Source organism: Dermacentor andersoni, chromosome 8 (assembly GCF_023375885.2).
Source record: "Dermacentor andersoni chromosome 8, qqDerAnde1_hic_scaffold, whole genome shotgun sequence".
Classification (NCBI taxonomy): Eukaryota; Metazoa; Arthropoda; class Arachnida; order Ixodida; family Ixodidae; genus Dermacentor; species Dermacentor andersoni.
In genome coordinates, this window is record NC_092821.1 from 104,487,637 (window position 1) to 104,501,789 (window position 14,153).

Consider the following 14,153-nt stretch of genomic DNA (forward strand, 5'->3'; position numbering starts at 1 on the left):
CCAGCGCAGCCAAATCCCCCAGGGAGTCCCATCGACCTCCGGGCTGGTGGGCGCAGGGGTCTTGCCCTCCAAGGCGGGACTCCCTCTGAAAACTTCCCGCTCGCAAGAGCACGTGTCCGGCGCCTCACAAGAGGCAATGGACACCACACCTATCCCCAAGGCGCACCAGGCGCCTAAGGAGCGTCGAGAATCACTCGAACGCTTCAAAAAGAACAAAACACCAATTACAGGGCCTCGAAAGGGCTCTGTAATCTAAGGCATCTTTCCGTTTCCGTACACACAGCACTAATTTACATTAAATATGGATACACAAATCATACAATGGAACGTCAGAGGTCTCCTTAGAAACCTTGATGATGTACAAGAACTGATCCACCAACACAATCCAAAAGTGCTGTGTTTACAGGAAACACATTTAAAATCTAAACACACAAATGTTCTCCGACAGTACATAACTTTTCGCAAAGATCGCGATGATGCTGTCGCATCATCGGGCGGTGTCGCCATTGTTATCCATAAGAGCATTGCGTGTCAACTTTTACACCTACAAACGCCTCTCGAAGCAGTGGCGGTTCGAGCTGTTCTCCTAAACAAACTCATCACCATTAGCTCTCTTTATATACCCCCACATTACAAATTAACGAAACATGAATTCCAATCCTTTATAGATCAATTGCCAGAACCTTATGTTGTTCTTGGCGATTTCAATGCGCACAACTCCCTATGGGGCGACTCTCGTATCGATGCGCGAGGTCGTCTCGTTGAACAGCTCCTTTTTTCTTCCGGTGCGTGTCTGCTTAATAAGAAGGCACCCACATATTACTGTCTTGCCAACAAAACCTTTTCTTCAATTGATCTCAGCATAGTTTCTCCTTCTATTTTTCCTGAACTCGCATGGGAAGTTATAAACAATCCTTACGGAAGCGACCACTTCCCCATACTATTAAGAACACCTAAAGAAAACGAATATCCACCACAGGCTCCTAGGTGGAAGATTGACACAGCAGACTGGGAGAGGTTCCGAAACCTAACTAGTATATCATGGGATGACATGTCTTCTTTAGAAATCGACGCTGCTGTGGAGTACTTCACAGCCTTTGTAATAGATGCCGCATCTAAATGCATACGTGAATTAAGCGGCTCGGCATGCAAACGGCATGTCCCGTGGTGGAACAATGAATGCAGAATCGCACGTAGAAATCAGAACAAAGCGTGGGGGTTGCTACGCGCTTCGCCCACTGCAGAAAATCTTGTAAACTTTAAGAAAGTAAAGTCCCAAGGCAGGAGAACCCGCCGACAGGCTAGAAGAGAAAGTTGGGAGAAGTTTTTATCAAGTATAAACTCTTATACAGATGAGGCCAAAGTATGGAACAAGGTAAATAGAATTATAGGGCGACAAACATATTGGCTTCCTCTGGTAAATACACAGGGCGATACACTGCAAGATCAGGCAGACTCACTTGGGGAGCACTTTGAGAGCGTATCAAGTTCAAATCATTATTCGCAATCCTTCCTGAAATACAAGCAAATAGAAGAACGTAAGCCACTAACAAGAAAATGTCGAGAGAATGAGCCTTACAACCGTCCATTTAGTATTGCCGAATTAAGAGCTGCCCTGAGCGCATGCAAGAGCTCCGCACCAGGATCTGATAGAGTCATGTATGAAATGCTCAAAAACTTACACAATGACACGCAACTTACACTACTCACACTTTTCAACACCATCTGGGATGCAGGGTACCTTCCAACCGCGTGGAAGGAAGCCATTGTGGTCCCTGTTTTGAAACAAGGCAAGGACCCTTCCTCAGTGGCGAGTTACCGCCCGATAGCCCTCACAAGTTGCATCTGTAAGGTGTTTGAAAAAATGATTAATCGGCGACTCATCCATTTCCTTGAACTGAACAAAATACTTGATCCTTATCAGTGTGGCTTCAGGGAAGGGCGCTCCACAACTGATCACCTTGTACGTATTGAAGCAAACATCCGTGACGCATTTGTACACAAACAGTTTTTCCTATCCATATTCCTCGATATGGAGAAGGCATACGACACAACATGGCGATACGGGATCTTAAGAGACTTGGCAGAAATGGACATTCATGGTAACATGCTAAACCTCATAGAAAGCTATTTGTCCAATCGCACATTCCGTGTAAAAGTCGGCAATGTGCTGTCACGTCCTTTTACACAAGAAACTGGTGTACCCCAGGGAGGCGTGCTCAGTTGCACACTTTTTATTGTTAAAATGACAACGCTTCGTGCTTCTTTACCACCGGCCATTTTGTATTCCGTCTATGTGGACGACATTCAAATAGGCTTCAAATCCTGCAACCTCACAGTATGCGAAAGACAGGTACAGCAAGGCTTGAACAAGGTTTCCAAATGGGCAGACCAAAACGGATTTAAGGTCAACCCCCACAAAAGTTCTTGTGTTCTCTTCACAAGAAAGAGAGGCCTGGTCCCAGATCCTTGTGTAGAACTGGGCGGACAACAAATTCCTGTCAACAAAGAACACAAATTCCTAGGTATAATTCTTGACTCCAGGCTCACTTTCATTCCTCACTTAAAACATCTTAAAGAAAAATGTCTTAGAACAATGAACTTACTTAAAATACTATCCCACACATCGTGGGGTAGCGACAGACAGTGTTTATTGAATATTTACAGGAGCCTAGTCCGATCACGGTTAGATTATGGTGCCGTAGTATACCACTCTGCCGCACCGAGCGCACTTAAGATGTTAGACCCCGTTCACCATCTGGGTATCCGTCTGGCCACTGGCGCATTTAGGACAAGCCCTGTTGAAAGCCTATATGTAGAGTCAGATGAGTGGCCACTCCATCTTCAGAGAACAAACATCAGCTTAACATATTTTCTCAAGGTTCGCTCTAATAAAGAACATCCGTGTTTCACAACCGTTAACGACTTGACGTGTGAAACACTTTTTCATAACCGACCCTCTATGAGACTTCCATTCTCACTGCGTGCAAGAGAACTTAGCACGGAAATGGATATCCCAGTTCTGGAACAACGCCTAATGCCTCCAGCAAAGCTAGTACCGCCCTGGGAGTGGCAGCTGATAGAGTGTGACACATCCTTTGTAGAGGTCACTAAACATGCCCCAGAGACACATATCCAAATGCATTTCTTGGAGCTCCAGTACAAGTACTCGTGCGCAGAATTTTACACAGACGCTTCTAAGTCGCATGCCGGGGTCTCCTACGCAGCCATTGGTCCATCCTTCTCGGAATCAGGTGTACTGCACCCTGAAACAAGTATATTTACGGCTGAGGCCCATGCACTATTATCGGCTGTGAAACATATCAGAAAATCAAATATTCAAAAAACAATTTTATTTACAGACTCCCTAAGCGTCGTGAAAGCCTTGAAGTCACACTGTAAACACGGAAACCCCGTAATTACTGAGCTCTATTCTATTCTCTGTAGAGCGTATATGTCTAAACAGCATGTCATTATATGCTGGGTTCCTGGACATAGGGGCATCGAGGGTAACGTTCTAGCAGACCAGATGGCCACATCGATTTCATTGCATGCAATTAATCCTACCGCTTCGGTCCCTGTCACAGACCTCAAGCCTTTTTTAAGAAGGAAACTGCGAAACTATTGGCAACGTATGTGGGACGCAGAAGTAAACAACAAACTGCACGTGATAAAGCCACAATTAGGTTCTTGGCCCTCCGTAACAAAAACACGGCGAACAGATGTCCTATTCTGTCGCCTCAGAATAGGACACACATTTGGCACACATAACTTTTTACTCACTGACAATGATCCTCCAACCTGTGGTAGGTGCGGGGAGAGGCTGACCGTCCTCCACGTCCTCCTGGAGTGTCGGGCAGCCGAATCTGAGAGAAAGAAACATTTTCCCCTTGCATACCGGCAGCAGATCCCCCTTCATCCAGTAATGTTACTCGGCCCCGAACCGCTATTTGACACCAACGCAGTCCTAAGTTATCTGAAAGATGTTGTTTTACATGTAATTAGCCCCATACGTTCATAGCGTCTCCTCTCTCCAGAGGATGCCGCTGTGAAAGCTATTTCGTATAGCACATGCCTCCAGGCCCTTGTGTTTCAAGGGCTCTGGCGAGGCAGCAGTGCTCCAAGTAATTTTACCATCTTTTATATTTTATATTTTTCATCATTCTTCTACGATTGATTTTATTGTTTATAGTATTCGTCATTAGTCATCGCCACAATTTTATAGCACGTAGATTTTACGCACTTTACAGCGAATATTTTTAGGCCACTTTACAGCCAAGTCACATCTTCCATAGTACATCGTCAACATTACCACGTGTCATGGCGCTCTTTGGCCAAACCTGGCCCTTGCGCCACAAAACACAACACATCATCATCACTGTGGACGCGTGCAACGTTTCCCCTTCTCGGTGGCAGCGATGAAAGAACTTGAAACTTACCGATATTTCGTTCTGCCACCAGGTCGTGTTAGTTACTTAACGGCTGGCCACAACCCCCACGTAAGTATTTATTTTCATCTCCTAAGCCCTCTCCGCGCCTAGGGTATATAGTGTTAGATATGGAGCTGTTTCCTGCGCCTTCTTCGATTTCCCCGGACCACATCGAATCGCAGCACATTCCAGAGGATCGCTCGAGCCAACAAGTTCACGTGCCAACAAGTTCGTACGCCGCGGTAGCTATTCAATGCTTGAGTTTTCCAGAAAACGAAGGGATCGCCCGGCATTGTTGCAGGGAAAGTGGGTCCCGAAACAAGACGGCTGTGATGTACCGGGAAGGCCTGGCAGCGTCGCACCGGTCGCCTTTGAAGAAGGCATTTGCCACCACAGCGGGGCCGTACCACCGGGAGCAGGTGGGCCCTCGGACAATGGAGCCCAATCATCCCCCCTTCGCCGCCTTTGAAGAGAGCATTGCACCACAGCAAGGCAAGACCGCGGGGAGCCGCCGGGTGTGACCTCACCGCACGGGTGCCTACCATTGGCCGAAGGTGGCGTCATCGGAGCGGGCTCTCCCATTGGCCGAACATGACGCGACTTCCAGTCCTCGAAGGGTTTAAAAGAAGCATTCCAGAGAGACCAGAGCATTCCCTGATTCACCTCTCTCGAACTTCTTGCCGCGGGCCGCAGCGTCCGAGTTGCTGCCGGCCCGTAATGACTGTACATCTGTTACTTGACTCTCACCTCTCTGTATATAATGTAAAATAAATACTCCCAAGTTTTGTTTTTTCATCCCGACGTCCGTCCCTGAACCCCTACAATAGCAAACCGGACACGCCGTCTGGTTGACCTCCGTATACCTTTCCTTGTTTTCCTCCTCCGCCTCGATTCTCCTCTGCTAGGTCAGGGTCTCAGGCTTCTGCGGCGTTGCCTTTCCGCGCAATACTTATCTCGCCTTTCTTCCTGCGCGGCTACCAGCAGGACTTTTTTTTTCTTCTTTCTTTTAAGCACAGCCAACATCATTCACTTCAAAATAAGCTTATACCTTGACTCTGCACACCTGCCACTTAGCTTTCTTTTTATTTTTATTTCGTCCTCGAGTTCCGGTAGCCTGTAAGCCATCGCTAGTGGTGGGTTACTTCTGCAGGGCCGTCCCGCGTGGGCATATATGTTAGAGCCTCCTTGTTGCACCCAGGATCCTCGCCGCCGCAGTTACGTTCCTCTGCCGGCCAGCGGTCGGCGCAGCTGCGAGATGAAAACCAGACCAGTATTGCTGGTCAATAAAAAAAAGACAGCAGCATATTTCCGGCTCGGGAATACGCGTACAGAAAAGAAAAAAAAATGAAGGGGAGAAAGAAGGAAAGCGTGACCACGGACGCGTGCACCGAGAAGCGTTGCTTGGCAGACTTGGTTAACTGCAGCAATGCGCTTGAAGTCGTACATTTGTTACGGTGGAGGGTATCTATAGGTATGGCGCCTGTTGTTTCATTGCGTGGTTTTGCAGGGTGAACAGAGCGGTTAACGTCGCGTTAGCTGACCCGTCATGTGTGTGTGTGTGTGTGTGTGTGTGTGTGTGTTCTCTCCAGCGGTGCGTGCGCCGAGCGCGGAAGGCGACTGCCATATCCTCCTCTCCCGAAGCCACAACAGAGGGAGAGGGCGGCGGGAGAGGAGGCGGGCGGTCTTTTCCGAGCAGCACTCCCACCACGTCCTTCAGAGACCGCTAAGCTCTAGCCCAACGACAGCACGTTCGTTCGTCTCAAAAGAGCTGTTGCTGAGAACACGCGCTGTTTTGCACCGGAGCCTTTGTATCGATAGCTAAAGTCCAACCAGGTACCGCCGACTGCGAGCCACGAAATCGGGTGATGGAAGCAAAGAAAGGTATTCGCTTTGAAAACGCTTCCCCTGAAATGCGCTTTGCAACTTATTATAAGAGCAAAATTTCCGACGGGGCCTGGTGGCCCCCTCACCAGAACCCACCGAAAGTTTTGGATATACACTGGACGGATGGACTGGACGGATGGATGGATGGATGTAATGAGCGTCCCCTTTGGAACGGGGCGGTGGATTGCGCCACCAAGCTCTTGCTATTATACTGCCTAATGTCCTATCTATGTTAAAAAAGAAAAAAAAAACACTATGAACTCCTACAAACAAATTTTCTGACCCCCAATTGCGAACTTTGCTTTTGTACGTCTCCGTTTTTTGTCGTTTCCCTATTTTTCTTCCACCAACCTTCCAACCACCTCCTACCAATCTCTATTGCGCACATGTTTACTTTTCCCCTGCTCTTGCTGAACCCAAGTTATTCAAGGAGGCCAGTGGTGCCTAAATCGACCGCTGGGCAGATGTGTTCACATTCTAATAAAACATGCTGCATCGTTTCCCTAGCTATACCGCAACAAGTACATGATTCTTCTTCCTTTTTATATCTCGCTTTATAGGTGCGTGTTCTAAGGCATCCCGATCTCGCTTCGAAAAGTAATGAGCTTCCCTTTGAGTTATCATAAATTGTTTCTTTCCTGATTTCGTTTTTTCCTCTTAAGTAGTTACTCGATCATGGCAGGTTTCTTTTCCATCGGCGCCACCCATGAGATTATTTCAGCCTCTCTGACTTTACGCTTGACGTTCTTTGTTGCTGTGTTGCTCATCCTACAGGCCGCGTAATTGCTGATAAGCTTCCTAGTTCTTCTCCTCCACTGTGAATCAATGTTTTTCCTGAACAGATACCTCAACACTCTCCCAGCCCATTTACTTTCTTCCATATTCCTCAGTCGTTCTTCATAATCAATATTGCTGTGAGCTTCCCTCACTTCAAAACTAGTCCAGCCCATATCACCCTGCACAGCTTCATTTGTAGTCTTACCGTGAGCGCCCAATGTGAGGCGTCACACTGACGTTTGGTTCCCATCGAGTCCTGCTTGTACCTCTGATATTAAGCGAACATCCGCATTTCCAGAAGTAAGTCCTGGAACCATTACACCTTTCACACATACCCCGGAGCACCTCATACCTATTGTATTGTATATATTGTATGGTATCGTACATTGTGAATTTCGGCAAGCAACATCTAGGGAGCGTTTTACCGCAAGAAGTTTTTTTAAATAAGTTATTTCATCATTCCAGGAGACGGGATAAATTCCAGTGTTGCGACTCCGGACTGCGAGGAGGACATATCCGTGTTCTATCCCTCTGGCTTTATAAGCTGCCGTCCGCAAGCGACATTCCTTCCTTGTGACATTCCTCCCGTCTTCTCGCGTACCGTAGCCCATCGAACTACGTCACGTATGCGTCAGGATTCCGCCTAGTTTTAGAAGAGAAGGCCTTCTTTGGCGACTTCTAATAGATTTGGGATTCGTGGGGTCTGGGCATCACGTCCACCTTTGTCTCGTCAAATTAGATTACTTCACGCCTTCTAGTAGCACGTAGCGCACACAAAATGGCGCAGGTCAAAATGATGCTTGGAACAAAAAAGACGCACCCCAGTTAGCTTTGAGCTATGTCACGAGCGGGAACAATGCGTAACTGGCTTAAAAAGCCTGCTTCACCCCCGCCGCGGGCACGGCCCGGTATTTCACTATCTCCGGGATCGCCCCACGCTTACCTATAGGTGAGGCACCACTGCTGATCCAAAAGAATTCAAGGACACTATACCCCGTTCCATACATAGCAGTCAACGCTGCGGAAGCTACGAAAGAAGTTCGGTCAAGAAAAGTTGTATCATTCCGCGCGTTCCGTCCAGGCTTCGCTGGGGGCCAGCAGCGTTCGCTCACGCGAGCATGCACGTGAGGCTCCTCGCGACGGATGGCAAATAAAACAACCCCCTAAAAGAACGGCACAAATAAAAATGATCAAACACAACGCATTAGCAGCCGCATAACACAGTGGGTTTGTTTCTGAGGATTAAAACTCGTTTCATTCAATATAGTGAACCTGTATAAAAGGCAGTTGCGCGCAATTGCGCTCAAAAAACATCGAACTACATCCAAGTGCGAACGAAACCGCTACAAGAAGTCTTTCTACAGCCTCCACAGCGTTGAATGTATGGAACGGAGTGTACAGAAAGGTATTCGCTTTGAAAACGCTTCCCCTGAAATGCGCTTTGCAACGTATTATAAGAGCAAAATTTCCGACGGGGCCTGGTGGCCCCCTCACCAGAACCCACCGAAAGTTTTGGATATACACTATATATATATATATATATATATATATATATATATATATATATATATATATATATATATATATATATATATATATGTGTGTGTGTGTGTGTGTGTGTGTGCGTGTGATAGTAAGCGTAAGATAGTACTAAAGCAGGGTAACGTGGCGTAGGTGAAGTTAAGGTGACTCAACAGCGATTTACATCGAAGTGAGCTCTTCCGGAGGAGCTTCTTTTTCCTCCCGGATAACAAACACGGGACAACAAAATAGATGGTACACTAATGCACCCAAGCATTAGTCTTTTTTAGATGCCAACCACTCTTAATGTGACCTTATCTTTTCGCCTTTCTTTTTCGTCTTTTCTTTTTTTCTTTGCTTTTTCCAGCGAGGCGCACTTCAGTGGCGGCTTTGCGCCTTCTGCATTGGATATGAATCACTGATGTCACGTGGCATAGCCGGGCGAAGCTGCAGGCATGGAGGCTGCAGCGTCGCCCGCCCGTAAGTGCGGGACGGAAGTGCGTACTTTATTCATCCCAATAGTATATACTCGGATTTAAATCGAACCCAGGTGGAAAGCAACAAGCAGTTCGGTGGAGTTGTCCGTGACACGTCGCGTACGAGCTATGTGTGTACGTATATATATATATATATATATATATATATATATATATATATATATATATATATATATATATATATATATATATATATATATATATATATATATATAGAGAGAGAGAGAGAGAGAGAGAGAGAGAGAGAGCACGTGAAATGCGAAGGTTGCGGGATCGTTCCCCACCTCCGGCAAGTTGTTTTTTCATCCACTTTCATTTCCATTAATTTATCGTTTCTTTATTTCGTTTATTAAAACACTAGTAATTTCCCTTGTGTTGTCCTTGGTGTCACTGTCTCTTGGCTTCTTATGATATGACTAATAAATATCGGGCACCTCGGTTAACCCCCTTTCTTCTCGTTTGTTGCATACCGAGGGTCTCGAATACGCCAACATTGATACCTTCAGGCAGCATATGTGGGTTTATTGACCAGTTGCCTTCACCCAAAAAGATTGCGTTCTCGTGACGCCTGCGGCAGAAAGGACGTTCCACGTCCGCCGCCAAGGCCTTTGAGTGGTGGCGCTGGCTAACACTCCCAGGGTTCTACAAGGAAACACAAATACACAAGAAAGTGGATGGGGAAACGGCGCCGTGGTAGCTCAATTGGTAGAGCATAGCAAGCTAAATTCGAAGGTTGCGGGATCGTTCCCTACCTATGGCAAGTTATTTTTTCATCCACTTTCATTGCCATTAATTTATCGTTTCTTTATTTCTACCTAGCTACCTCGGATCCGCCCCTGGTTGGACCACGCCCCTCTCGATAGTAGTGCCTGTGGTGGCCATGCACTTCGCAACCAAAAGTATCGCAAAAGAAGGAAAGCGAGAAAAGGAGGGTACATAAATTCACCAAGCAGTCCATACGCCAGGTAAATTCCGAAGAACAAAGTATAAGCCACATATATAGTGACGGCGAACATAATATTAACGAAGGCGGCGTGCCAATGAAAAGCAGCTGTTAAGAGTAACGAAGTTCTTTCTGAAGTCAACCTCAGCATTTTCGCAATATTTATCTCTCTCTCTCTTTCTCTTTCTCGAGAAATATGTGCTCCCTCTCTACCTCTCGAACTTGCTGACGTCATCTATAGCGCTGTTAGAACGTGGCCTACCGTGCGGCGTGCAATGCTATTTCTGGAAGCGGGGTGTGTGTGGGGGGGGGGGGGGGGGGAGGCTGTTTATTATTATTGTTTTTTTTTAAGCCCCTCGCGGGCACTTCATTTTTCGCGGCTCCGCACTGACCGTTGCCGATCTAGAACGACTTTCGCGCAACCGGCGCGCTCTAAAATTTCCAGCACCTCGCACTCCGAGGCCGCGGCCGATGACGTCGTTGTTACACGCGCGACGAAGACGAGCAAAACAAGCAGGCTTGCATGGGCGCTCCCGCTGAAGCGAGCCGTACCGCCAAAGCGCACTAAAAAACGCCTCCGTTTGCAACCGTGCGCCATTTCTCGCTTCCTCTCGCTATTGTTCTTATTCGCGCCGTATAGCAATTCCCCGAGGGAGATATATGTACACTTTTGCAATAGCCAGCAGCCTGCTTGCCCGCGGGGCCCGCGAAATTATAAATGCGCGCGGTTTCCTCGCATAAGCAAGTTACTTTCTTTTCTGTTTTTGTTTCTTCGTTTTTTGGTATTCAGGAAAAGTTGCGCAAACGACCCAGGGAACAGTAAAGGTGGGAGATTGGGCGCGTTAGCGTCCCTTTTTATTTGTTTCGATTGGTAGCGGGGAGCGTTCTTCGCTTTCTCTTTATCTCTCCTGGACGGTATTATTTCTTTCAGGGGAAACTGAAAGCTTAATTCTGCAATGCCCTATGTATTACTTATACGTTGTTTGGTGCCTCGAAATTATTATTTAAGTACGCGGGAAGCTTAGCCTACAGCATAGCGCCTTTTCGATATGTTGGAACGAAGTTTCAGTTGGGGATAGGTTAGAAAACCTATCGCTACTGATTCGTTAACTACCTTACTAATTAAGGTTTTACTCAAACGGCATTTCATTGCTTTCGTTTGCACAAACGCACTCTCCATGGCCGTAAATAAAGGTGAACAAGCTGTACTAATTTCCATCGACGTGTAACTGTGTCTGTGAATTGGACAGCTGAACTGTGTTTGTGAATCGGACACCTGAATTGAAGGAGTAATTGACACGCATGTTAGAAATTGTAGAAACTTTAATTGCCACACGCTTCTCGCATGTTCGGGCAGAACGCTTGGCAAGTGTGAAGGTTGGGAAATGCTTAAACTACATCCCATAATTTCTTACTGAAGTTCATCTCTCAATATTCCAGAAACGCCAAATTTGCTGACGTTGTGTAGTAATATGGCAAGGTATGATTGTGTTGCTCGCTGTATGTATGTACATGACCGAGCAGAAATGAAACGGAGGGGCCCCGTATACATATATATATATATATATATATATATATATATATATATATATATATATATATATATATATATATATATTGTTGCAGTAACCCCCGAAAGACGATGCTTTGATAGCGACAGCAGAGTAATAGACAACGAAGACTGCGCGTATCAAGCCAATATCCTTCGCGGGACACCTTCGCACGCTTTCTCTCGCACCCGCAACGAGTGGCGCGAGGGAGAGGGGGGCGCGATAGAATCTTATTATCGCACTAGGACTCTGTATACGGAACATCACGGCGTCGGCAGAAGGCTTGGTAAGCCAGGAAAGACGACGGGACAAAAGACAAGTGGCGACGTTACCCTGAAGTTCTTGCACCACAGCTTGTCATGACGTCATTGATTTCCACGTCCGCACCGGGGTATATGGTTAAGTGTTTACCGCTACAGAATGGCCTACGAATTTCATTAGAGGACATCAGCCTCTCAACTTAGCAAGCTTCGAGAATGTTTCCTGTGCTAAAAAAAAAGCCGTCAAGACAGGATAAAGTGCTTTAAAACCCGTGTGACATGTCGCACTTACGAACCGTTGCTAAGGTTCCGGCGCGAAATAATAAATAAAAATTTTGAATTTTTGCTTCATTTTGTTTTCGCCAAATGAATAAAAATGGGCCTTTTAAAAATAATTTGCCATTCTAAACAAACTTATAATGTTACTATTTAGCGTCCGTTTAGCCAGTCATTTGTATTTTATTAAGTTATCAAAAGATTCCACCATAAGTGCTAAAGGACTCTGGTTTAACGCTGTAATGCCCAAACGCTGTTTCGCATCGAATCAAATTAGAACATCTCGTTCACTTTTATGTATTCCTGGCCTTGGAAAGTGCTGCAGATTTATACGAAAGACAACACAATGTTAATTGAGTTATACCTTAATTAGTACAGTAATTAAAATTGGTCATTGGCTAGCTGAAATCTATCTCCGGTGTGTCATGAAGGCTACGAAATGCTGTGCGTTCAAATTTTGAGGCTCCAAAGCAACCGTGGCTATTACTATTTTAACTGTACGCAAATTTAATGAAAAATGCCAGTGAAAGATAACACAATTCTATAACCTTTGAACTGGATTGCTCGCAGACGCGGTCGACGTTATTTGCGCAATAAATCGAAATGCGTAATTGACTAATAACAAAAAAAAATGCAAATGCTTCACTATAATCGGGTGCAATTACTCCACTATGCTCGCGCTCTTTCAGATGTTTCACTATATCCGAGCTTCGTACTTTTATCATAGAGAAAGAAATTTCAACATGCTTTGATAGTCTGCATTATATCGTACACATGTCGTTGCCTGCTGCGTCGGCTCTGTAGTATAGAGGCTAGAAAGTTATGCTAGTGTCGTGAAGGCGCGAGCGGAAGTGAAATAATTTGCTATGCTCCGGCAGATGGCGCCAGCGCTCGCTGGCGGGTTTAGGCGGGTTAGGTGGCTCGCGCCGCCGCCGCCCGATTCAAAGGGTTGAGCCTCAATCATCCATCCATCCATCGGGTTGCTCTTGCGGGCTCCGGCGCGCTTTTCAGCGGGCACTCGCAAGTGACCGGCGCTTTCCGCCGATTTGCAAGTTCGGAAAACAGGCATGCTATAATCTATGAGGGCCAGTCAACCTTACAAAATTAGCGAGCACCCTTATCGCGACGAGCGGTGAAATAAAACTTTGTTTTGGGCTAGTTGGCCCATAGCTGGTTATGACGGCAGTGTATAACTGAGATGAAGAGACACAGAAACGAGACGGTGAGCTCGTCGTGTGTTTCTATGTGCCTTGTCTTCGTCTCTGTTGTGCAGCCATTTTAACCAGAGTGACGGAAGCTGCGCAAGCAGTCGCAACAAAATGGGGTTGGTATTTTTGCTTCTATACGGGAGATGTGACATTAATCAGCCCACAAATGTGGAGAGAGGAAATTGAATGCATTCTGTTCGTCTCGTGCATATAGTTTATCACATCTTTACAAAATTGCACACTATGGTCCGCAAAAACGCTGTATGGGGAGCGCTTTCAAAACCTATGTCACAAGTTTTTTTGTTTTTTTGTTTTATTTCACAACGAAGGTAGGTATGTACAAAAGCGGGCAGCATTTTCGCGACCGTAGTTCTACAAGATGGCTTTCAGAGTGCGGTTACAAAGTCTCCTGGTGAGTTCCCATTTTACTTACTCACTTACTTATTTACTCACTCACTCACTCACTCACTCACTCACTCACTCACTCACTCACTCACTCACTCACTCACTCACTCACTCACTCACTCACTCACTCACTCACTTACTTGCTTACTCACTTGCTTGCTCGGGCGAGCGCGCTCCGTATTGTATGCCAGGTACACGCTTAGCGGCAGTTTTTTGGTGGTTGCTTTCACGCTCGCGCGGTCCGCTTACTACGACGTGGCCTATCTACTAAGCGAGAAACGCTTCTCTGAGACATACTGAAGCGATTTAAGTCGGCGTGGCCGGAGTTTGCACTGATGTTGAGGGGGATGGAGCACCCGTCGTGCTGTGTGTGTGTGCGCGTGCTTGAGCCTACAGTCAGCC